The sequence below is a fragment of the Azolla caroliniana genome, unplaced genomic scaffold (genome assembly GCF_043228905.1).
Source record: "Azolla caroliniana isolate FFs.n. ecotype wild unplaced genomic scaffold, voAzoCaro1.0.p SCAF_12, whole genome shotgun sequence".
Taxonomy (NCBI): domain Eukaryota; kingdom Viridiplantae; phylum Streptophyta; class Polypodiopsida; order Salviniales; family Salviniaceae; genus Azolla; species Azolla caroliniana.
Genome location: NW_028230447.1, coordinates 5,046,959 through 5,071,590, shown reverse-complemented (window position 1 = coordinate 5,071,590; position 24,632 = coordinate 5,046,959). Strand labels below are relative to the sequence as shown.

The window sequence follows — 24,632 nt, the reverse complement described above, 5'->3', positions numbered from 1 at the left end:
TGCATCCGTAATTGTGGCTGCATTTAGTTTCCTGTAATCTACACACACGCGGATTTTACCGTTCTTCTTTGGGACGACGACGATGGGGCTCAGCCACGTCGCTTTCTTTACCGGCCGGATGAAGCCCACTCTTAGGAGTTTGTCGATTTCCTCCTTCACTTTGGCGGCGTAGTTGGGGTTCATTCGGTAACGTCTTTGCGCCACTGGTTTCGCGTCCTTGCCTAAGTGGATCTGATGCTGATATAATTGAGGGTCCAGCCCTCGCATGTCTTCATATGACCAGGCGAATACGTCGCGAAACTCCGTGAGAAGTTTGATCATCGCCGCTTTATCTTCCGGCTTCATTTCTTTGGCGATGTGTACCGGCTTTGATTCGTCCTTGCTTCCTAGGTTCACTTCGTCGAGCTGGGATGTTTTTACCCGTTGGGAAACGGCCATTTCCCGTTCCAACGCTTCCTGTGCTTGCCGTAATTTGTCTGGTTCGGCTTCGGTTTCGTCCCGCTGCGGCAAGTATGGCGCTACGGCTTCAGCCACGTCAATCTCGAAAAGTGGTACGATCTTCGGGTGTTCCTCCAAGTACTGGGCTTCTTCGTCGTCTGCCAACCCTTCAAGCATGTTCACGCATTCCGCATACAGCGGTGTGCATTCCTTACCGTTGCTTGTCCGTGGTTGTGTCGGTACCCGGACCTTGGCTTTTCCGCGCCGAAAGGTAATCATATTTTTCCGCCAATTTTGCTTGATGTGTGCTGTTTTCAACCATGGTCTGCCCAGCAACAGTGGGTACGCTCCTTGCGCCTGTAGCTGCAGCACTACAGCCGAGATGTGAAATGTGTGACCTCCTATGGTGACTTCCAATTTCCGTATTAAGCCCGTCGGCCGTACAGAGCTCGTATCCGCCATCCGTAGCCAGAACGGACATGGCTCCCATTCATGTATACCCAAGGCATCACACGTGCGGAGGCTTATTACGTTCACCCCGGAACCTCCATCGATTACTGTGCCGGGAAGTTCGTGCCCTTTGACAATAGTTGTAATCACCGGACTACTAGTGTCCACCACCGTCGGTCCCTCCTCCGGATTCGAGAAGAGGACTGGTGCCGGTGGGGCTATACCGTCTGTCATGACCGTTTTTAGTCCTTCCGTAAATCGCGGCACGAGCTGCAAGAGTCTTCCTAATGGCAACGTGATCTGACATTCTTGCAGTGCTTGCCATGTCTCGTTTTCTGCGTGGCTACCGCCGGCACTCCCTATGGTATTCGCCGTTTGCCGTTCCGCGTCCGCGACGTTCCTTTCATTGGCTTCCTTCATCCATTCCGTCGCCTGTTTTCATATGGCCTCTTGTGTTTCCCACTCTTTGGCCATGCCTTTCGACCGTGTGGTTACTTGCTGTAAATCCGCCACTTCCGGAACCACCATATTAACTGCTGGTCGTTTATCGTAGCTCTTTGCCGGGCACTAGTTACTGTAGTGGCCTTCCTGCCTGCAGTAGTAGCAGTACTCTTTACGGGTATTGCTGGATTCAGCATTGCTGGTAGCCGGAGTCGGTCCCGTAGTGAGTGGTGCATTCTGTGCCGGTTGGCTCCTTGGGGTTCCATGTTCCGGGTCCCTAGGGTGACCACCTTTCTTGAAATTACGTTTCTTATTATTCCTATTTTTATTTCGGTAGTCCTGTCGTGGTGGATCGTAAAATCGGCCGTAGTCCTCCTGGTGCCTTCGGTAACCAGGGGAATGGTCTCTGTCGTATTGCTCGTGTCGTCTGTTGGACTCCCGATAACGGTCCGATCGCTCATACCGGTCGTAGTTATCATGCCGATCCCCGTACCGGCCATCATTCTCTTGTCTGTCTCCGTACCGGACATCCTGTGCCGGTCGGTACCGGTTCATTCTTTGCCAACGATCTTCATCTTCGTCTCGGCTGCTTCTTGGCTCGATCCGTCGGACGGGTGGTGCTTGTCGGTTTAGCAGGTTATACTCGCACCGGTCCGTTGTATGACTCTTGGATTGACAAATCACACACTGGGTTCGCATGGTGCACTCCACTGCCGAGTGTCCGGCATTCAAGCAGATTGTGCATTGAATTGCCTGCCGGAACCGGAGATCTTCATCTGTGGGTAACGCCCGTTGCAGTGCTCCCAGTGTAAGCCATGAGCTTGACTTTTCCATTTCTCTGACCCGGTCAATGACCTGGTCAATGGTGCTTCCTCGAAAGTCGATCACCGTACACACCGTGCGTAACGGTTCCCGGAGTGTGTTTAAAAATATCGTCCGTAATTCCTCCTTCGGGGGTGCACGGGCAAGCTGGCTATGTATTCGTTGGAAACGGATGACGAATTGGGGAATGCTTTCCCCTGCCTCCTGTCGGATCGTATAAAACAGGCCCACCATCGTCGTCTGGTCGACCTCCTTGTGGAAAAAATGCAAGAATTTTGCTTTTAATTCTGCAAAGGTTGTGATGGTTGCCGGGTCCTGCGTCCGCCGCCATCGTGCCGCTGGTCCTTCCAACGTGACCCCGAATTCCGCTATCTTCGAGCGTTCTTCTTCCTCCGGTGTCAATCGCTGGGACGCGTGATTTGCTTCCCATGTCTGCTCGAAGGCATGAACATGCGCTTCCGCGTCCGGATCATCGCGATACTTTGAGTATTGGAACGGCATGTCGTCGTCCAGTATTAGGCCGCGGTTTAGTGGCGTTTGTTGATATCTTTCCGGTTTTCTCTCCGGTTCCACGTCCGGTTCTTTTGCCAGTGCTTTTTCCGGTTCCTTCACCGGCTCTTTCATTGGTGTCGGTGGCTTTGCTTCTTCCACTTCCGGTGTTGGTGGGTTGACGGCTTCCGTTTGCGGTTCCGGATAGCCCTGGTCGAACGGTTCCGGTTCTGGAGTCGGCACGGTATCCGACCCGTCGTCCTCCGGGCCACCGGGGGTATCGTTGCTGCTCCGGTAGTTCGTGTGCACGTTGTATCCCCCGTCGGAATCCGATTCGTAGGCTGAAAAGGCTTCTGCCTCGTTTTCTCCGCTTGCCAGCGCCTCGAGGAGGCGTTCGGTTTCCCGGAGACTACTTAGACCGCTTCCGTCGTCCTGGTCGCGAGTTTGTTGTAACCGAAGAGATTCCTCCGCGACTCTCCGGATCTCGTTGGAGAACGAACGATCCGAGCGAATTTCGTGCGCTGCTTGCTGGAAAGTCTCACGCCGTCTTTGCCGTTCGGCGAGGCGTCGAGCTCGGTCTGTAACCAGGTCGTGCGTTGGTCTCGTCATCCATTAAGCCGTCGTTCGCTGCGAGAAAGCAGGAATCGTGGTCGCCAAAACTGTGTTGTTCTCTGACCGGACAAGGCCTAACACAAGGTGTCACGGAGACACTTCACCAAAGGGTGATTACGGCATAGGATTATGACTCAACGATTACACCGACTTAAGTAGGTTACACGATTAGAGCGCTTTTGTTAATTACACGCGTAAGATATAACAGTAATTACAGAACGGAAATCAACACAGAAGTATAAACACCATACGCTCTATTAATTATCAGCTGCGATTACAATGGGGTCCGGGCCTTTAAATAGGTTTCCGGCCCGTAGTACAAAATGGTGCCTATCGCACCTATTCGGGATCCGTCCGGATCTGGAACGGCATACCGTTTCCAGTCCGTCCGTCCATACTATGCTTATTTACAACCATACTTAATTAATTCCTTCACTCCGTATTTTGGACTCCTTGCCGGCCGGTAACACCAGAGATACCCTCTCAGAGAGAGAAGAGCCCCCCAGAGATTTCCGGATGGAGAGCACGTATTGCTCACCGATTAAGGGGAGCCGAAAAGCTTCGAAGAAGCAAAGAAAGACACCCACAACCGCAAGTGGTTGAGTGTCATGCAGGACGAGATGGATTCCCTACATGAGAACCACATATACGAATTGAATGAATTGTTTAAAGTAAAGAGGGCATTCCGGAACAAGTGGGTGTACAAGCTGAAACCGGGAGATGCCGGAAATCCACCGAGGTACAAAGCTTGGATCGTGGTGAAGTGTTTTCAACTGAAGAAAGGAGTGGATTTCGACGAGATCTTTGCCCTGGTAGTAAAGATGACATCGATCCGGACGATGTTGAGCATAATGGAAAGCATGGACCTCGAGGTAGAGCAACTGGATGTCAAGATGGCATTCCTACATGGCGACCTCGAAGAAGACATCTACATGCAGCAAACAGAAGGATTTGAGAAGGGAAGGAGCATAGGGTGTGTCGGTTGAAGAGAAGAGCTTATACGGTCTGAAGCAAGCTCCCTAGCAATGGTACCGGAAGTTCGACTCCTTCATGACCGACCAAGGGTACCACAAGACGCAAGTTGACCACTGCGTATTCGTGAAGAATTTCAACGGAGGAGACTTCATGATACTCCTGCTATATGTCGACGACATGTTGATCGTCGGACTGGACCGAACCAAAATCGGAAATCTGAAGAAGGCTTTGAAATGGACATTCTCAATTAAAGATTTGGGTCCAGAGAGACAGATACTGGGGATGCATATAATCCAGGACCGGTGTCGTGTTATTCTGCACGCGCAAGAGAAACCAAGGTGGGACCGTAGGGGCCCTGAACCGGGGAATAACCGAATAGGGGGAGCAGCACTACGAAACCACAGCCGAGCCGCGCACACAAATTCACAGAGAACTCACAAACAAGGTCTAACAATGAATAAGGCAAATGTATATATGTATATATGAATATATGACCAAAATTACAACCGGCTAGCCGGTAAGTGCCAACTCACTGACACTAACTCACACACCGCACACGACAACAAGAGATGGAGCCTCTATCGGAAGCACTCGGGCTTTCTATGAAAACAGAGGCAGCCTCCTAACCTGCAGAGAACGAAGAAAAACAGAGGAGAAGAGCTTGGTTTCAGTCCGACAGCACTTCGTCCTCGAAAACGCGATATCCACTCAGCCCATTTTCCTCTCCTTTTATAGCACAAGGAGAGAGAGCCGTTACAGACTGTTACATCACTTTTATTCTCTGTCCTTTCAGACAGAGATCCTCTTTGATTCCCTACTTAACGAATTCGTGCTTCCGAGGATAATTACATCGCCGACCTGTACTTAACTATGTAAATACATCAAAACATGTGCCCGTGTGTAAGGGCCGGTTCACACACACTATCACTGATTCCTCCTAGGGAGATTTTTCTCCATGACATCCGCCCCCACCTAACTGCGCATCCTCCAATATGCACCAGAATAGACCTATGCCGGAGAAGACCGACCCGCGATTATCATTCACTCTCCGGTTCGCCACCTACTCCGAACCAGTCATCGTCGTCATCCATGCCCTCTGGGTCCGGTTCATCCCCGTGCCGCTTCTTGAAGGCCTTGATCCTCTTCCCAGCCACCTGCACAGCTATTGTCGTTCCGTCGAACTCTGCGAGATGGTAGGTGTTGTTGTCGTTGGCGCTTGTCACCGCGTAAGGCCCGAACCACCTCCTCGCAAACATTCGCATTGCCTTGTGCTGGTTGTCGAGGCTGTTGTCGTAGACCAGAACTCAATCGCCTTCCTCGATTTTCTTTGGTCGTAGTCGGTGAGTACGGTCGAATCGCCCCTTGTTCGTTGTCCTTCATGCACACAACTTCTCCATTGCTCGTTCTACGTCGTCCGGTCTTCGCTCAAGCTATTGGATTCGCGCCGCTAATAGCTCCTCCCGGCTTATCTCATCTCTCCAATCCACCGCGGCCCAGAACGAGATAGTTCACTCCATCGGCATGATCGGCTTCTGCCTGTACATCAGCTCTGTCAGCATGAACCCGGTTACTGAACTGTGCGTAGTTTGGTCTGCCCACAATGCGTAGGCTAGGAGTCGTGGCCAATTCCCGACTTGGCCTCCGCAGGCCCATACCAACGCCTTTACGATTGGCCCATGTCCGCGTTCCACCTTCCCGTTTGCCTCCGGATTGTACGCCGTGGTGAGTGAAAGTTTAACCACTAACTATTAAAACAACTCTTCAGCCTCTTGTGCATCCAGTTCTCCACGGTCTGCTACAATCTTCCCTATGCACCCGACCGACATACCACCTCCTCAATTAGGAACCGGCACACGGCCGCGGTCATCTTGTTTGGTAATGCTCAACCCTCCACCTGGTTCGTCAGATCCTCTCGCGCTAGCACCAGGTATCGCATCTGCCCTACCCCCATCGGCATCGTCACCAGATCCACCATCCACTTGAAGTGGACGGTCGGCGGGTAAGTCGGGTGCAGCTCGTCCCGATGTCGGACTATGGAATGCATCTAATAGCTTTTACAAGTCGTTATGAACCGATGCACGTCCTGGTATAGTCTCGGCCACCATTACGTGTCCTTCAGCTTCTCGAACGTGGCCCATGTCCTCCGGTGTCCGGCCCAAGGACTCTTGTGGTATGCCGTCAACAATGCTTCCTGCTCCTCCTTCCTCGCCACCACCCGGAGCGGGACGTTGTCTCACTTGTTCGGGTGCTTCCCTATGCTCCCGTCCCGTAGGAAGAATCGGTACACTTTCTTCCGGATCCAGTAAGCCTCTTCCTTTGTCCATGCCGCGTCCGGCGCCATCGTTCTCTGGAACCCACCAGTCTGGAGCCACTCCCCCTCGTACTCGCTCTTGTCAAACTCGTTAAGCGTCGGGGTGCTCCCTCTTCTCGTCGTCACATAAGTTGTCTTGAAGAAGTCCACGCCGACTTCCTCGTCCTCTGAAACCATGCCGTTTTTGTCTTCAAACCTTGCTCTTGAAAGCATGTCGGCCATGGCGTTGTCTTTCCCGGAGATGTGTCGTATCTTCGGATTCAGGGACTTGATGTACACTATCCACCTGAGCATTGCCAGGTCTGGTGTCGCGCATCTGGAAACCATGCCGAGAATCGGTAATTAGTCTGTCTCTATTATTACCTCTGTCCCGATCATGTAGTCTCTGTCCGCCTTGACCGCCGAAACGATACCCAAGAGTTCGCGTTTAACCTGGGCGTATCCTCGCTGTTGTGCGCTAAGTACTTTCGCACCAAACCGGATGGGGAACCTCACGTCGTTCTTATCCTCCTGGTTGATCACCCATCCGATCCCGGTCGGACTCGTGTCTACGGTTACATAAATTGGAACATTTTTATCGTAGACTACTTTCCGGAGTGTCGGTGCCACGGCAAGCGCTTCTTTCATTTTCCAGACCAACTCCGCATGCTCCCTGCTCCACTTGAACTTGCGCCCTTTCTTCAACAACCCGTAGAGTGGCTCCGCGATATGGGCGTAATGCGAGATCCAAATGTGGTAGAACGCGCAAGCTCCCAAGAACCTCCGGACTTCTATAACCGACCTCCTGTCTTCCTTCGTCGCGGAGATGGCTTCAACCTTAGCCGGGGATGGTTTCCGTCCGTAAAACCCGCACAGGTGTCCAACGACCATGATTTCCGACTATCCGAAAGCCGACTTCTCCCCGAAGAAGGTGAGCCGCGTGCCTTCGAGCTTCTGTAGCACCCTCTCGCGGTCTCCAATGTGGTCTGAGACGAATCTTTGACACCCGTCTGGTTCGACCATTTCATCCTTATCCTCCACTGGACATCCCTTGATCGGAATGTCATCCAAAAAAGGCATGGTGATGTCCAAGATGCAGTCCCTTAGCACCTTATTCATCGCATTCACCATGTGCGCTACCGAGTTTGTCCCTCCTTGCGGAACGGTACACATCCACACTAGGCGGAGAGGAGTCCGCATCATCGTAATATATCTGCTTTCTACAACTAGTTGGAATTGGTCGTACCCCGAGTACAGATCTTTGACCGAGTAAATTGACATTCCGGAGAAGGCCTCCGCGAACTCATCAATGGTCAGCCTGATCCCTGCGTTCCAAATGGTCACCTTGTTGACCGGCTGTAGGTCCTAAATAAAGCGCAACGTGCCATTCTTCTTAGGCACGGTAAACCACCGATTCGAGTATGGGGCACTCGACGGTTCGAGGATGCCCATCTCCACCTTCTGCTTCAGCAGCTTCATCAACTTCAGGATGTGAGCTCTAGGTATTGGAATCGGTTTGAGATTCCATGGCACATGCGGTACTGTAAAGATAACCATCGGCTCAACGACCATCGGGTCCACACACCCGATCTCTCCGGCGAGGATGTGAAGGCCTTCCCGTGCCTCCCGAGCATTCCCCGAAACTGTTCCTCCTCCGTCGGCAGTAGAAAGCCACCCCCACCAACCTTGAGCTCCTGTAGCGTTATGTCGGTGAACCGGTGTCCTATGCTGACCGGATCCCGTAGACTTGGGTCCGACGCGACCCCTTTCATCCGTAACCCGCTGCCCTCCGGCAAGGGTGCCGCAATTGGCCTCACCTTCTGGTCCACAGTCTTGTACTTCATATGCACATGGGCCATCCGATCCAACTCGAGCCTCTCCCCAAAGTCGGCGATGATTTCGTACATCTTTTCTGAATTAACCGAAATCGTCTGGTCTTCGATGAGGCCTTCTTTGAACACCTTCTTTAATTTCCCCAAGGTGTCGTCGAAAGAGACCGCCTCCACGGCTCCACCAATCTCATCGTTGGGGCCTAGGACTCCGCACGCCCTGAGACGTTCCTCTACCTGTTTCTTCTCCCGGCCGCTAATGCCGGTTATCGTATAGCCTCCATTGTCGAAGAACCAAAATTTCCTATCTATAGTATAGGGCTTCCTTCCTATGGTACACGTGTGGGGTGTCTCTAGGGAGTCCAGACTATCGCGTCCCCACACCTTGATAGCCCTCTCTAAAAATCCCCTCGGCTTTCGCCGCCAAGGGTCTCGCGGTTGCGCTCATGGTTCGGTTGCACCGTTAGAAATTGGACGGAGTGTCACCCATCTTGGCTCTTCATGCGTGCGTATGCCGAACCGTTATCCAACACTTTCGTCTCCATATGTGTTGCTGTAATGTACGGTTCTCCGAGTATCACCGGATGCGAGGATGTCTCCTACACGAAGAAGTGTTGGTCAATCTCGACATCACTGATTTCCACCTGTACATTCGGGCAGGCCCCATGTAACTCCTCAGTGGCGCTCGTCGCCGCTCATATTTTCCACCCATGCTTGGTGTTGATCAGCCACTTGCCCTTCTTGTAGAAGTCCATAGACATCAGCTTGATCTCCAAACCGTGGTCTACCAATGCCACCACCGGCTCCTGAACGTCCCCGATCCTAACCGGGGTCTCCGTAGTGGCTCTTGCCCAGTGCAACTTTGAATAGTGGCTTTCCGCCAACTCGTCTTCCAGGGCCATGTCTTCTAGGTGCGTCGTTCACACCTCAACCGCCTTCTCCGGCTCCGACTCCATCGAAAGCCTTTTTCACTTCACTAGGTCCACGATGGAGTCATGGAATTCTTTCTTAGCGATCCCAAGCACTTCCCTCAGCGACAGCTCCACCTTGTTGTCGAGGATTCGTTCCTCAAGGACCTTCCGCAGGTCCGTCGTTCTTTCTATCTCTGTGCTCAACCAGTAAACGGCTTTCTTTGCTATATCCGGTGTGCCGGTAGCACCGACGGCATTTTGCTTCGGCCCAAACCGGGTCTTGTACCGCTGCGAGGGTCCGGTCCCTCCGGTGTCACGTTGTTATGCGCGTGCGTGTAGAAGGGGCGGGACCACGGGGGTCTCGGACGAGAGAGAGACGAAGTATGGAAGGTTGAGCCGCACTTCTTCTCGCGATCGTCCAAGACACCAACCAAAGCGTTTCCGGATACGTATAGGGAGCAACCGTATGAGAGAGGGAAAAGGGCGTGCACGCAACCCTTACTAGGCACACGCATCCTATGTACAGAAACCAGAAAGAAAGAACTCCAAAGACACCGACAAAGACACAGATGCCCAAAACTTCACTATATATATATATATATATATATATGTACAAGAGCAAGATACAACTCTGGCTCCGAGCCGAACTGAGGTAGGCTAGGTCACAACAACAGTTTGCCGCCAAGCCGCCGTCAGGGGGCTCTCAGGCTCGTCGCGCCAAGTGGGAACTTGCACAGGAGGCCGAGCAGAAGTAAGCCCCCACAGAACATCCAAGCTCTTCACCGGGCTAAAACCCTAAACAGACACGAAGAAGGAGACCTCCAAGAACTCTAAAGTAAGAAGAAGAAGAACTAACACACCTTCGACCTAAGTGGTATACCCTCCTAACTCAAAATGGGCAACCCCTTCATAAGTGATCCCCCCCTTCCTTTTATAGCCCAAGGAGGGAGGGACCTTACAATGTGGGATAAAATTTCCCCTCTTATTCCTATACACCATTTCCTAGTATATGTGTGCACATGTTGCACCCCACCGACTTGCCCATTCCACCCCAGTTTCACACTATAGCCGGAAATCTTCACGACACCGACCTTTCCCGTACGCTTGTCTTCTACCAGAACCTCGTAGTTTTGGCAAACGGCTTCCACAAAGCCAGTCTTTTCTTCGACCAGATCGCTCCACTCGGTGACCTCCCGGACCCGTCTTTCCACACGGTCCGGTGTTTTTCGTCTTCCGGCCTTCGTCACTCCCGACCCGGATTCCTGCCGACGTCGAGTAGTGGATGGTCTCCACGTGGCGTGCTGCCACTTCTTCCATCAGCCTCTTCATTCCTCCTCGTCCGATATTCAGCTCCAGGGCTCTCCGGGTTTTGCTAGCATGTACCCTCCCATTCCATAGGTACACCACATTAGCCCTTATTGCTTCTACGAAGTCCACGCAGTCCTTCCAGACGTGACCGACTGCATCACACCACAAGCACCGATGCCCACCCGGAGGCCGTCGGTCGCAAGACTGCTTGTGCAATCTGGAGGTCTCGTACCATCTGCGTCAGTTCTTCCAGAGCCGCTCCGCCAGATGGGCCCTTGACCACACCGGACGAGCCTGTCTCAAGCCAATCCCGGGTTTCCTCTTTGTGCGTCGGGGGGTCCCTCGAGGTTTCTTGCCGCAACCGCTCCTGCCCCCAACAAGCCCTTGTCCACCCACTCACGCCGTTTGTCAAAACGGCCATAGACCCCTTTTACCACGGCCCAGTCGGCCATCAACCCATCGTCTGTCTCCAGCAGGTGACCCACTTGCTCCCGATCCCGCACGTCCACAGCTTTGACGAATAAAAGGACACGACTCGTGTCCAGTACGGTCATGTCCAGTGCCGAAAGCATGCGAAACGTTCGTCAAAATCCCGGAGGAGCGCCGACGCAATCCTCCCCTTTCCTGGGGTCTCCACCCAATCCATAAAGTCCCGCTTCGATAATCGAAGGGTGTCATCAATCTCGTACCGCTCGAGGATCCGCGCTTCGAATTCCCCCCAGGTCCGGCATCCAGCCTGCACCTCGAGCACCTCTGCATGGATGCCCGGTGTCGCTACCCCAGGGAACCCAGATAGACAGCTTTCCTTTGGGATGTCCCTCATCACCATTTCGGCCTGGTAGGCCACCAAATAACTTGTGGCGTCCTTCCCATCAAACCGTCCTATTGCGCCAACAATTGTTTCAATGGCCCTGTCGAGGGCGCCCATGCCCTCGCGAGCACTTACTATCCGATCGATTGTTGCTGCCATGGCTTCGGTGAGCTTTGATTCCCTCATTTTCGATTCCTCTGCCGCCTTGTTTCATGTCGGGTTCACCAAATTAATGTCGTGTTATTCTCCACATGCAGGAGAAACCAAGGCGGGACCGCGGGGGCCCTGAACCGGGGAATAGAGGGGAGGAGCACTACGAAACCACGGTCAAGCCGCGCACACAGATTCACAGAGAACTCACAAACAAGGTCGAACAACGAATAAGGAAAATGTATATATGAATATATGAATATATGAATATATGAATATATGAATATATGAATATATGAATATATGAATATATGAATATATAACCAAAATTACAGTCGGCTAGCTGGTAAGTGCCAACTCACTGACACTAACTCACACAGCACACACGACAACAAGAGATGGAGCCTCTATCGGAAGCACTTGGGCTTTCCGCGAAAATAGAGGCAGCCTCCCAACCTGCAGAGAACGACGAAAAAAAGAGGAGAAGAGCTTGGTTTCAGTCCGACAGCACTTCTTCCTCAAAAACGCGATATCCACTCAGCCCCTTTTCCTCTTCTTTTATAGCACAAGGAGAGAGAGTTGTTACAGACTATTACATCACTTTTATTCTCTGTTCTTTCAGACAAAGATCCTCTTCGATTCCCTACTTAATGAATTCGTGCTTCCTAGGATAATTACATCGTCGACCTGTACTTAACTATGTAAATACATCAAAACATGTGCCCATGTGTAAGGGTTGGTTTATGCACACTATCACCGATTCCTCCTAGGGACGGTTTTCTCCACAACACCAGTCGAAGAAATTGCTATGGTTGTCACAGGAGAAGTACGTGACAAAGGTGCTCCAAAGGTTCAACACGACAGATGCGAAACCGGTCGGGTCAACACTTCTGGCAAAACTGCAAGTTGTCTGGAAAGCAGAGCCCGTAGACAAAGCTAGAGAAGTCGAGTATGATGAAGATACCATATGCCTCTGCCGTCAGAAGTTTGATGTACGTGATGGTGTGCACCTGACCAAATATCGAATACGCATTCGGAGTGGTCAGTCGGTTCATGAGCAATCCGGGAAGAGAACACTGGAACGCGGTCAAGTGGATACTCCGGTACTTGAAAGGCACCTCGAGTATGTACCTCCAGTTCGGCTCAAGTAAACCCCAACTGGAAGGCTTTACAGATTTGGATATGTCGGTTGATGCGGACACCAGCCGGTCCACATCCAAATACGTCATGACATATGCAAGGGGAGCCGTATCGTGGTAGTCGAGGCTTGAAAAGTCCGTTGCACTGTCAAAAATGGAAGCGGAGTATATGGCAGTTGTGGAAGCTGGCAAGGAAGTAATCTGGATGAAGGACTTCACCGGAGAGCTAGAGATCCGATATGAGGAATATCAACTCTACTGCGACAGCCAAAGTGCCACCCACCTTGCTAAGAACGCAACCTACCATTCCCGAACCAAGCACATCCAGAGAAGATATCACTAGCTTTGGGAGAAGGTAGAAGATCAAGACTTCGTACTAACGAAGATCCACACGGAGGAGAACGGGTCGGATATGTTGACCAAGGTGTTGTCAACCGACAAAATGGACACGTGTCGGAGATGGATCGGACTAACGAGAAATCCCATGCCGGAGTGAAGGGGGATTTTGTTGGGAACTCGGTCCTCCAGATAGGATTCAAATGAGAACCAGACGAGCCGAAGGAAGGAACCAGACCGGATGCAGCAACCGGACCAGACCGGGAGGTATCCGGATGGATCCAGTGTGAACCGAATCTAGGGACATATTTGCAAATATGTTTTTGGTGTGCCTATAAAGGCTATATTTGTAAATAGTCTTAAATTCATATAAGTATAAATATGACTTAGGGAAATCACTTCAAATGTTGTTGTTAGTTGTATCATTGTTGTATATAGAGAGAGCGTGAGCGAGAGATACAGAACTAGTTTCTATTGTAACCGCCGGTTGGCGAAGATACAAAGCTCGAGGTCGTTGCCTCTGAGTCTCCCATTGTACTCTTTTCACCTATAGTGATAGTTGGAGTCTACGGGCTCCCGTGGTTTTTCCCTATTAGGGTTTTCCACGTAAACATCTCGTGTCCTTTATAGATATTTCCATTAAGTGTATAAAGCTCGGTTGTGGTCAAGTTTTATTCCTTACATGAGGAAGGTCACCTCATATGTCAACTGAAGAAAAGTCTCTATGGCCTAAAACAAGTGTCGAGGATGTGGTACCATAAGTTCAACTCCTACATCAGGCAGCTTGGATACCGCCGATCCAACCCCGACCCATGTCTATATGTTCAGCATTTGACCAACGAGTCCCGGATCTATCTGATCCTATACATCGACGACATGTTGATTGCAAGGAGCAATCAAGTTGAAATTGGAAAGTTAAAGCAAAGTCTTCACGACAAGTTTGCGTTGAAGGAACTTGGACAAGCCCTACATATATTGGGCATGAGGATAGAGCAAAATCGGAAGACAAAGACTCTTTGACTTTCTCAATCTGACTACATCTGAAAGGTGTTGAGACGCTTCAACATGGAAAATGCCAAGCCAACACCAACACTGCTTCCGAAGTCGATCCGACTATCGGACAGAGACTCTCCTTCGACGAACGAGGAGAAAGAGCTTAATGGAAAGATACCCTATGCATCGACAATAGGAAGTACTATGTACGCGATGGTAGCGACTCAACCCAACCTTGCATATGGCGTAGGGGTTGTCAACCGGTACATGTCAAACCCAGGACAGAAGCATTGGGAGGCCGTGAAGCATATCTTCAGGTATCTAAGAGGGACCAAAGATGCCTAGCTGACTTTCGGATCGACAAATCCGACCAAAGTCGAAGGCTACACCAACTCTGACTACACCGGAAATTCGGACAATCGGATGTCAACAATAGGCTATGTTTTCACCTATAGTGGCAGCGCCATATCATGGAGGTCGAAGCTGCAAGAGTGCACGGCCCTATCAACCACAGATGTCGAGTACATAGCAACATCAGAGGCAGCAAAGGAAGCAATCTGGCTACACCAATTGTCAGTTGACTTCTCAGCAACAAGTCGGATCGACCATCTACTGCGACTCATAGAACGCAATACACCTCATCAATAATCCTGTCTATCATGCGAAGGCAAAGCATATTGAGGTGCGGTATCATCATATCCGGGAACTTGTAACCGAGAAGAAGCTCGAAGTCCGGAAGATCGACACTAAGGTGAACATCGTCGATTGCCTGACAAAGCCACTCCCAGATCAACACTTCGGAGCACTACGAACAAAGATGGGACTACGAGAAGCGACCGAGGAGAAGAAAGCCGAACACAAAGCAGGAGGTTGGGCAGAATACCAACATTATCCCTGCTGACTCGGCTAGATGCCGACTGATTTGTAACTATAGCTTTAGATTAAAAATGTAATCTAGGTTTACAAGGGAGATAACCCCATACAATTGTAAATAGAAAGATCAGCCCTTTTACGGGGGAGTTTGTTGGCATAAAAGGCCGACTCCGTCCACTTTGTATCCTTACTAGTGTGAACACGTCCAATAGTTAGGGCTTGAGTATATAAGCCCTAACCTAATGTTGTAATATGTGTTGCTTCTTCTTCTTCTTGAATCTTGAGTCTTGTAGAGAGAGAGAGAGAGTTGCAAAAATAACGAGAGCTTCCATTAAAGCTTCAAGATTGTCTATCTACTATTTCCTCTGTCATACTACCTGTGTTGTCTGTTGTGCATAACAGACAGGTCCTCACATACTTCCGTGTACATTCAGAACACCATATCTCACAAGTGATAAGTTAGTTTATGCAGAAGCCAATAGTAGAGCACCTTTAGTGCCCGCACCAAATACTGACGTATGTTAACGACACTAAGGACCGGGGGGACTGTTATACCAAAACGGTATAACCGAAAAGCTAGTCGGATATACAGATGCTGACAGATCTAGTGATGCATCGGATCGTCGGTCAACTTCCGGATTTATGTTCTCTCTTGGTAGCACGGATGTTGCGTGGACCAACAAGAAGTAGTCGACAATGGCTCTTTCGAGCACTGAGCCTAAGTATCGAGGAGCTACCGTTGCCACCTATGAAGCCACCTAGCTTCGGGGGCTAATGCAAGACCTCCGGATCGAAGTCCCGACTCCGATCCCGATCTACTATGACAACATGAGCAACACGTTGCTCACCAAAAATACTTTGTCCCATGCTTGGACAAATCACATAGAAGTGTATTATCACTTTGTGTGCGAGTGAGTCCTCGACGGTGAAGTTGAACTTCGGTATGTTCGGACGGATCGGCAGGTTGCCAACATCTTCACCAAGGCACTTGGAACCGATAAGTTGTAGCATTTTTTGGAGATGCTTTGGCTATAACATCTTGACATGCCGCACTTGAGGGGGAGAACCGATATTGATACGAGGAGAACCAGACAAAAACCGAAACAAGGGGAGACAAGAAGAAAAAGGGAGTCGAGTTGACTGAGGAAGTCGGCACATCCGAACAAGTCGGAACAAGCAGCGACAATAGCAAAGTCAAGAAGGACAGAGCCGACCAAAAGAAGAAGGCCAAGACTCAAACATGGTCCGATGTTGTGAAAGGCCTAAAGATCAAGGACGAGTTGGAGACAACCAACTCGGACAAGAGCGGGAACGAATAAGAGGCAACCGATTCGGTTCAATGGTTTGATTTGGAGAAGCCGGATCTGTTGAAGGCCAAGCAGACTAGAAGGCAGTGGAAGTCGACGCCGACACATAGGAGCCAACAGGTCAGGAAGCGCCAAAGTCAAAGTAACAAAGAAGTTGAGATGGGCCTTTTGAGTAGGCAAGCCGACCAAGAAGGTCGAGGTGCACCAAACTGGACGGGTCGAGCAGCGTGAGCAAGGCGGGAAGATGCCAGGAGGAGCAGGAGAAAAGGACCGGCAAACATTGACACCACAATCCGACCTCAAGTTGAGCTTGAGGGGAAGTGTTGAACAGACAAGATCAATCAGATCCGGATCGGTTAAATAATCCAGAGCCGGATCAGAGTTCGAATCAAAGAACCGAATCGGTGTCTGGAACCAGGAGTCGGATCGAAGAGTTGGATTGTAATCCAGATCAGTATGAACCGGTAGATCGTTAGAGGCCTACGAATCTAGCCTAGTACGTAGGCATATGGGAGTATGTGTCAGTTACTCGTATGGGCATTGAAGTACATGTCAGTCCTTTTAAGGACTTGTATAAAAAGTGTTCTGTAGGACATTGTATGTACAAAGTGTTACTATTTTTAATCAAGTTGATGTTGGTCTACTCTCTTTGTCTCTCTTGGGTACTCTCTCTATGTGTCTAAGCTTTCCATTAAACCTGTGCACATTCTCTGTTGCTATCCAATGAAGCCAGTTTCATCTACAGCCTTCCACACATAATTCATTTCAAAAACAAAACATTTGTGTTCTAAAATAATCGGAGAATTTAAAATTAAATGGATGGATAAGTCTATCAAAGATGTTACATGGGAACGAGAACATACTTCCCTATCTTTTCATTGCAAGAGTGCAATGTTTTAAACAAGGGGAGTATGTTACAGGCATGACCATAAATTATCTCGTGGTAAGATTGTACAGTAGTATTCTATACACGTGGATAAAGTGTGAAGGTTAACCAAGACTGTAAAGAAGGGAGGATTACTTTTAATCCTAGGGATTGAGACAACCCATAAGGCCAAGTGTGAACTTGATTGGGAGCCTTAGGTTTGGCTATAAATATGAGGCCTAACTACCCTCATTAACACATCATTTTGACTACGTCGAGACTCTGATCATGTGGTGAAGAGACTCTTGTAGTGAGCGTGATAGCACCACGTACGACTTGACGCCACGACGGTGGTAGGGGATGCTGATCGAGGCTTGAGTCCATCTTGATCCCTTCGCTCGAGGGTCAGGTGGATCGACACCCTTCTTTCTCTCAAACTCCTCTCTAATCTATCTATCTATTATTTCCTTGTCATATGCTTACATTAGGATTAAGCTCTAACATCTTCACATCAACTTTTAGAATCACATGGGAAGCAAATAAAAAGATCCAAAAGTCACATAAAAACAAATTCTTGTGTTATGGTTGAATGCAAGATATGGAAAAATGGTTTGGTATATAACTTGATTCATGATGCATCACTAGATTACTTTGTAAATAAGGCATTTTTGCAACATTTTTGTAAATAAGGCATTTTTGCAACATCCAATTCGCCTATACTGCGACAACATGAGCAATATCTACTTGGTGTGGAAGGATTGTGTGTGTGTGTGTGTATGTGCACAAGAGAGAATGAGAGAGAGTGTGAGAGCTCCAAACAAGAAACTGTATATGACATCCAACAGTAACTAAGTTACAAAAGGTTGGTTTAAATACCAACTACTCTAGGGCAAATGCCCTTTCTACTAATTACAAAAATGTCCTAGTAAGTTGTCCACCGACTAGTGTGAACATTATTCCTATGGGAAGTTGAGTTCGATTCTCAACATGCCCCTTCGAACACAACTTCTAGATGCCGAAAAGTTGTTTCGGTTCAATCTTCAAAAACTTTGATTCCGACACAACTTACGATTTTGATTGTTCAATTCTCTGTGTTCAGTTGTTCGATTGTTTGTTCATACTTCGACTCCTCTGGTTAGCTTCAACTCCTCTGTTCGCACTTCGACTCCTTCTGTCAACTATTATTCAGTGGCAGTTGATGTTGTACTCCCCCTCAAGTTCGACTGGTCGATGATCGAGAGGCCAAGCCTCGTCGCGAATTGCCGCAACTTGTCGATACCCATGACATTTGTGAAGATGTTGGCCACTTGAAGATTCATGTTGATGTGTTGTAGGTTGACATCTCTGGCTTGTACACGCTTGCAGATGAAATGATAGTGTACTTCGATGTGTTTAGTCCACGTGTGGAACACGGGGTTCCGAGCCAAGTAGATATTGCTCATGTTGTCGCAGTATAGGCGAATTGGATCCTTGATGGGTGTGCCCAGATCCTTCAGGATACACTTGAGCCATACAGCTTCACATGCGACGACTGTTGCGGCCCTATATTCGGCTTCCGTGCTTGATAGTGCGACTGTTGGTTGCTTCTTACTACTCCAGGACATCATTCCACAACCGAGGGAGAAGACAAACTGAAAGTCGATTGTCTATCGGCCTTATAGTCGGCCCAATTTGTGTTTGTGTACCCCTTGAGTCAAATAAGCGTATTCAACTTATACATGATGTCGTACGTAATCCATCGTTGTATTGACACACCGAAGTATCCTCTTAGCGCAATCAAGATGATCATTTCATGGGTTCTACATGAATTGGCTACGTAGGCCAACTGAATAGCTGAGGTCGGGTCGTGTGATGGTTAGATTAATTAGATTGTTGATCAGTTGTCGATATTGAGTCAAATCACACTCGGTTGTGCCCAAATCGACATCGAGCTTGAGATTTCGGTTGAGAGGGGTAGACACGGGTTTGCACTCGGTCATTCCGAACTTGTAGAGTAAGTTGAGAACGTAATGCGATTGAGAGATCAGTATCCCGATCGGTGTTCGAATTACTTTGATGCCAAGGAAGTAATGGAGCTCATGCAGGTCTTTCATTTCGAATCTGCCGGATAGAAGTGATTTGACCTTAATAATCTCGGCGAGATCCTTTCCTCCGATTACTAGATCATCCACGTATATGATAATGATAATCGGGTTGTTCGGCTCATTTTGGACGTATAGGGAGTTGTCCGATTTCAACATTTGAAAGCTGATTTGGTGAAGATATTGAGTGATCTTAAAATGCCAAGCATGCGGTGCTTGCTTGAGGCCATAGATCGGCTTCTTGAGTCGGCACATAACTTTCAGATGAGAACGTGATTCGAAGCTGGGTGGTTGTATCATATACACCTCCTCTTCCAATTCGCCTTGAAGAAAGGCTTTCTTGACATCCATTTGGTGGAGGTGCCACCCTTTTGCGGCTACGAGAGCTATGACTATTCGAACAATCGTCATCTTCGCCACCAAGGCAAAGGTCTCCTTGTAATCAACTATGTGCATTAGTGCATATCCTTTTGCGACGAGTCATGCTTTGAAGCGATTTACGGATCCATCGGCATTGTATTTGACCTTATAGATCCATCTACAACCAATCGCTTTCCTATGAGGTGACCTTTTTATCTATTGTTTTGTATTTTTTATTACATAAACTTTCTACTTCTTCATATTTACAATTATACCTATCAATCGCATAATACATATCAATTGAGTTTACATGTATCTTTCTAACACTCTCATCATCTTCTTTCAAATACATTTCTAACTCTTCTATAGTATTTGCAAAAGAAATTTCTTCCATAACACTTTCAATGTGCTCTTCCATTTCAAGTACTCCATTATCCTTTAATGCCTGTTGAAACAAATTAGCATTCTTTTTCAAGTTCCTCTTGCATTCATACATCCTAGTCACACATATAGCATCACTTTCAGAAACATGAAATGACTTATTCATATGTTGTAATGCCCTACGTGAGGGTCTTTTAATAATGGGACTATTGCAACCCTCATTTGCAATAGTCCTAGTCAAAAACCTGATTATCAAGATAATCACATTCTTTTGGTATCGAATGATCAAGAAGCTCTTGCTTGTTCCGCTCATGATTTAGGCGAACTGTCATAAACTGTGGAGTTCGTCGTTTGCTTTTGTGTAGAACTTACAACCTTCTCCCATAATGATGATCGGCATGGCGTGTCATCAAGATGCAATCCTGTTGTTGCCGAGTAGTACATTGCGGAAGCTTTTTTTGCTTCAGCGTCTTCAAACTTAACCTTAACACCACCATCACCAAAGTTCTTTGTAAGTGGACTTCTAGTTTCAATTAAGTAAATGCTACCATTTTTCCAATAGACCAAGTCTCGATTTTCCATGTCTTTATATTCCGCACAATCACGTAATCAATGTTCGAGACTATCACACCACATGCATCGAGGTCAAAATGGTTCCCTTGACCTCGAAGTCTGACCATTCTCAAGCTTTGCCACTTTAATTGTTAAATCTTTCATATTTTGAACTAAATCATCAAGCAAAGACTCACTCTTAGTTCTGGTCACCTCGCGTTGTTGATGCACCGTTTCGTGAGATGGTTCTCAGCCAAGTCTTTGAACTTTGATGTTTTGCTCGAGCCGATTCGTGATTCCCACATGTGGTATTTGTAGCATTGCACCATTCCTTTGCATTCTTTTCATAAATTTTTTACAAGCATTTGTTACCTCATTCCAATTTGCAGTTATACCATCCTCGGTATTTGGTACCTCAAGCACAAGTTCCAACTCCGTTCTATATCTCTTGTCAACTGCATGCAAAAATAAAGCAACCTTTTGCCAAGACAAAGAATTTCTTTCTTCTGGCTTTAAGTGTCCATACAATCTGTCAAACTCCTTTATCTTCTTTTAAGACCCATTCATGGAATGAACGCATAGTAATTTGAGAGAAATCTTCACGAGAATATTCCGACACAAGTGCTTCTTTGAATGCATTCCAATCCAAACTATGCAATGCTTGTATTTCACGAATTCTATCTCTTAATTCCATTTCCACTAATTTATAAAAGTTTGCTATCATATTGACATCATTCACACCAGACATTTCCATTTCATCATAATATATATTGACATACTTTGAAATATTTGTGCCATCAAACACACCAATCTTCTCGCGGACTTCTCGTAAGGCATGAAATAATTGATCTTGATTCAAATTTTCAATAAACAACCTTACCAGATCCATTGTACTCATACTTTCCATGTTGATGTTGATCTTTACTTCAGATGTCTCTTCTACTTTCCTGTTTCACGTTGGTTTCACCAAATTGTGTCGTGGCGTGGCTCGCCCAGAAGCGTAGCGTAGACAAGAGTTATCGTGAAAGTGAGGAAGGAATCACTGGGATTATGGGCGGAAGAGACGAAAGAGTAGAGATATAGTAAATAGAGATCAATAAGATATGACAAGATAAGATATAGAATGATATTTGAAGGAATAAAAGAAATTTATAATTATTTAATGAAAGAGTTACAAAATGGTTGCGAGCGTCGTTGAACTTTCAAACTTTGTCTCACAAGGTAATCACTCTTCTCTTTCTTGATAACAATCTTCACTTCAATATTTCGATGAAAATAAGAATCGAATTGCCACCCTTTCGTTGCAAGTTGAGCACCACAACCGCCAAGCTAGCTCTTGTCTTGTGTCTTCTGTTTCTCTTGCTCTTTCTATCCTATGATATCTCTTATGTAATATAATTCTATTTGATTCTCTTCATATATCATATAATATAGTTCTTCGATTTCCATTCCTTCCATATCCTTGTGACTATACTCCCTTCTCCTTTTATAGGAAGGGGAGGGTTTTGCATGTGGGCCATATGTCACACATGCAGAGAGGGCTCTGGAATGTGTGTTATATGGGGCACATGTAGTGCATTACATGGTTTAGACTATACATTATAAAATCAAGTGATATAACATATATAGATATACAGATCATAGATATTGGGTAAATGGTAAGTTTTGAGACTTGTAAGATAGATGTTGTTGGTTCAAGTCCTCTCTTGCCAATGTAATATGCTATATGGTGCACATGTAGTACACTACATATATGGTTTTATGGTTTAAACCATACAATACTACTTCAATATATATTACAAGTATAGGGTAAATGGTAAGGTTTGAGAGTCATAAGGTGAGGGTTATTGGTTTATGGTTCTAGTAGTGTACAAAACGTGGTATACTCGATAAAAGGAAGTGACTTCGCACTAAGCCTAATTTCATTTCCACCCAAGCCTCTCGAAAATAAGTGGGAGGTCAAAGGGTTTTGGTGTGGGTGTGACCCATGGTCTCAATGTATAAACTGCCCCAGCCATGGCTTATAGGCGGTGTAGCTCACGTTCCCTTATTTTCTTTATTGCTTCTACACCACGTTGAGTTGCTTTGAAACCCGACATCTGAGGGCGTTTGGTTCTTCTTTGGTTTTTTGTTTCATCAAGGAAAAGGCCGAGTGGTGCAGGTGTGTCGACATTCGTTGTCTCCCCATGTTCCTGGAAAACTTCATTTCTTACATGTTGGTGAGCATTAGTAACATTATTGTCAACATTTTGTAACTTATTCTGTATGTGTTGTTTTAGCTCTAGGATGTATCTGCCTAATTTCTTTATATCTAGAGTATCTAATAGTTTGGGGAGGGTAGGAGAGGAACCAAGTATGTCTTGGTATTTTGCCCTTATCTCAGCGTAGGTGGGACACTTTCATGTAAAGTGGTACTCATCTCTATCTCTATGTGGTATAACCTACATATCCTTTCCTCCCTAGGGACTCCATTAGTACGGCCATTCTCAATCTCAAGTTGGTGAGATGATATTCTAAGTTGTCCAATGGCAACCCTTACTGCATGTGGTAAGAATACATCTAGATATTTTGGTTCCGTAATAAAACCTAACTTAGAGAAGTGCATGAAGTGTTCCTTATAGTACAACATTTTAAATGGGAGTGGCTCTAGTGGTGTGATCCATTTGTACCGAGTGTAAATTTTCCATATTTCTTGGCGTATTACTTTATTGTGGTCCTCATGAGTGATTAAACTGTTATCAATCGCGTGGTTGTACCTAAGGGGAGGGAGGTTATTAATGTCTAGCCCGTTCTCAAGAAGCCAACTCACCACCATGCCATACCATGAGCTAGTATAGTTAAACTCATACAGTGATCGAGAGGCCTTAAAGGCTTGATGGGATATTCTATCATGTGGTTGGCTATGTATCTTGTGGATAAAGACTACAAGTTGAAAAAGTGCCTCTACTAACGTTGGGGGTAAAGTGAACTCAACCCTAATAATGTCATGTGGTACTGTCGATTTGCTTCGGAGTTGGCATGATAACATTATCACCAATGGTCTCTCTAATTGCATCCACATGAAAGATGGTAGTCTTGGAGCCCAAACCACTGATGCATACATGAGGGAGGGAGTCACTAATGAGTCAAAGAGCCACCCTTTAGTCCATGACTCTTGAAAGTATGCTTGATGGCATTGTCTCTCGAGGAGTGAGAGGGATGCATGTCCTCTCGTAAGTCTATCCTTCGTTGCTTGTGTCATCGAAAATTTACCTAAGCGGACACTAAAAGTGACTCCGAGATAGACATATGATCCAACCACCTCAACTAGGCAATGGGAGATAGTTAGGTGACACTTAGCTCTAACTTGGGCCAATGGGTGGAAGATAAGGACTTTAGTTTTCCCTAGATTCACTGCCAATCCTCGTTGTGCGCAAAAGTCATCTAAGGCATTAAGGTGCCTTTGTAGGTCGTGTTCAGACTCAGAGAGCAAAAGTATGTTGTCTACATAGAGCACGATACAAACTTGCGTATCCCCAAGGACTACTCCGTTGCCTCCCTTACAAGCAATAAAATCCATCATCTCATCAATGTAGATCCCAAAAAGAGTTAGAGATAGGGGGCAACCTTGTTTTGCACCAATAGTACTAGTGAAACAATTGTATAGGCCACCTGGGCATTGAACACACCCGGACACTTGTTCCTATAGTGCGTAGATGGACCTAACCATGTCATCTGGTATCCTCAAGTTTTTAAGCATATCAAACAACCACTCTCTAGGGACCGTGTGAAAGGCTTTGCGGAAGTCCACAAAACAACAATATAATTTCTTCTTGCGAGCCTTAGTCTGGTCAATTAAGCATCTAAGTGTGAATATATGATCAATAGTGGAGAAGGCTCGTCTAAAACCAGCCTGTTCAGGTGCACGAAGATTTAGGGTCTCCATATAATCGCTAAGCTCTGCCTCCATTACTGCACCATATAATTTAGCAAGGGTATGACCTATCATAATGGTCCTATATGTATTTGGGTCCATGGGTTCCCCCCTTTATGTATGGGGGCCACTGTGTTCATAGTCCATTGTGGTGGAAAACCCTTCGTGAGGGCACGATTGAATATTAGAGTTAGCAAGGGAGCTAGGCACTCTCTCACATATATGATGTGTTCTACTCGCAATCCTGTGTGGTCCATGGACTTCCTATGTTGTAATTTCTTTATGACCTTCACGGCCCTAGAGGTC

The 24,632-nt window shown here is 47.3% G+C and overlaps 1 pseudogene; it reads right to left on the bottom strand.

Annotated features, from left to right (window-relative positions):
- LOC147856908 (uncharacterized) overlaps positions 1 to 24,362 on the bottom strand; it is a 52,097-nt pseudogene extending 27,735 nt beyond the window's left edge.
- Between the last annotated feature and the right edge of the window lie 270 nt (positions 24,363 to 24,632).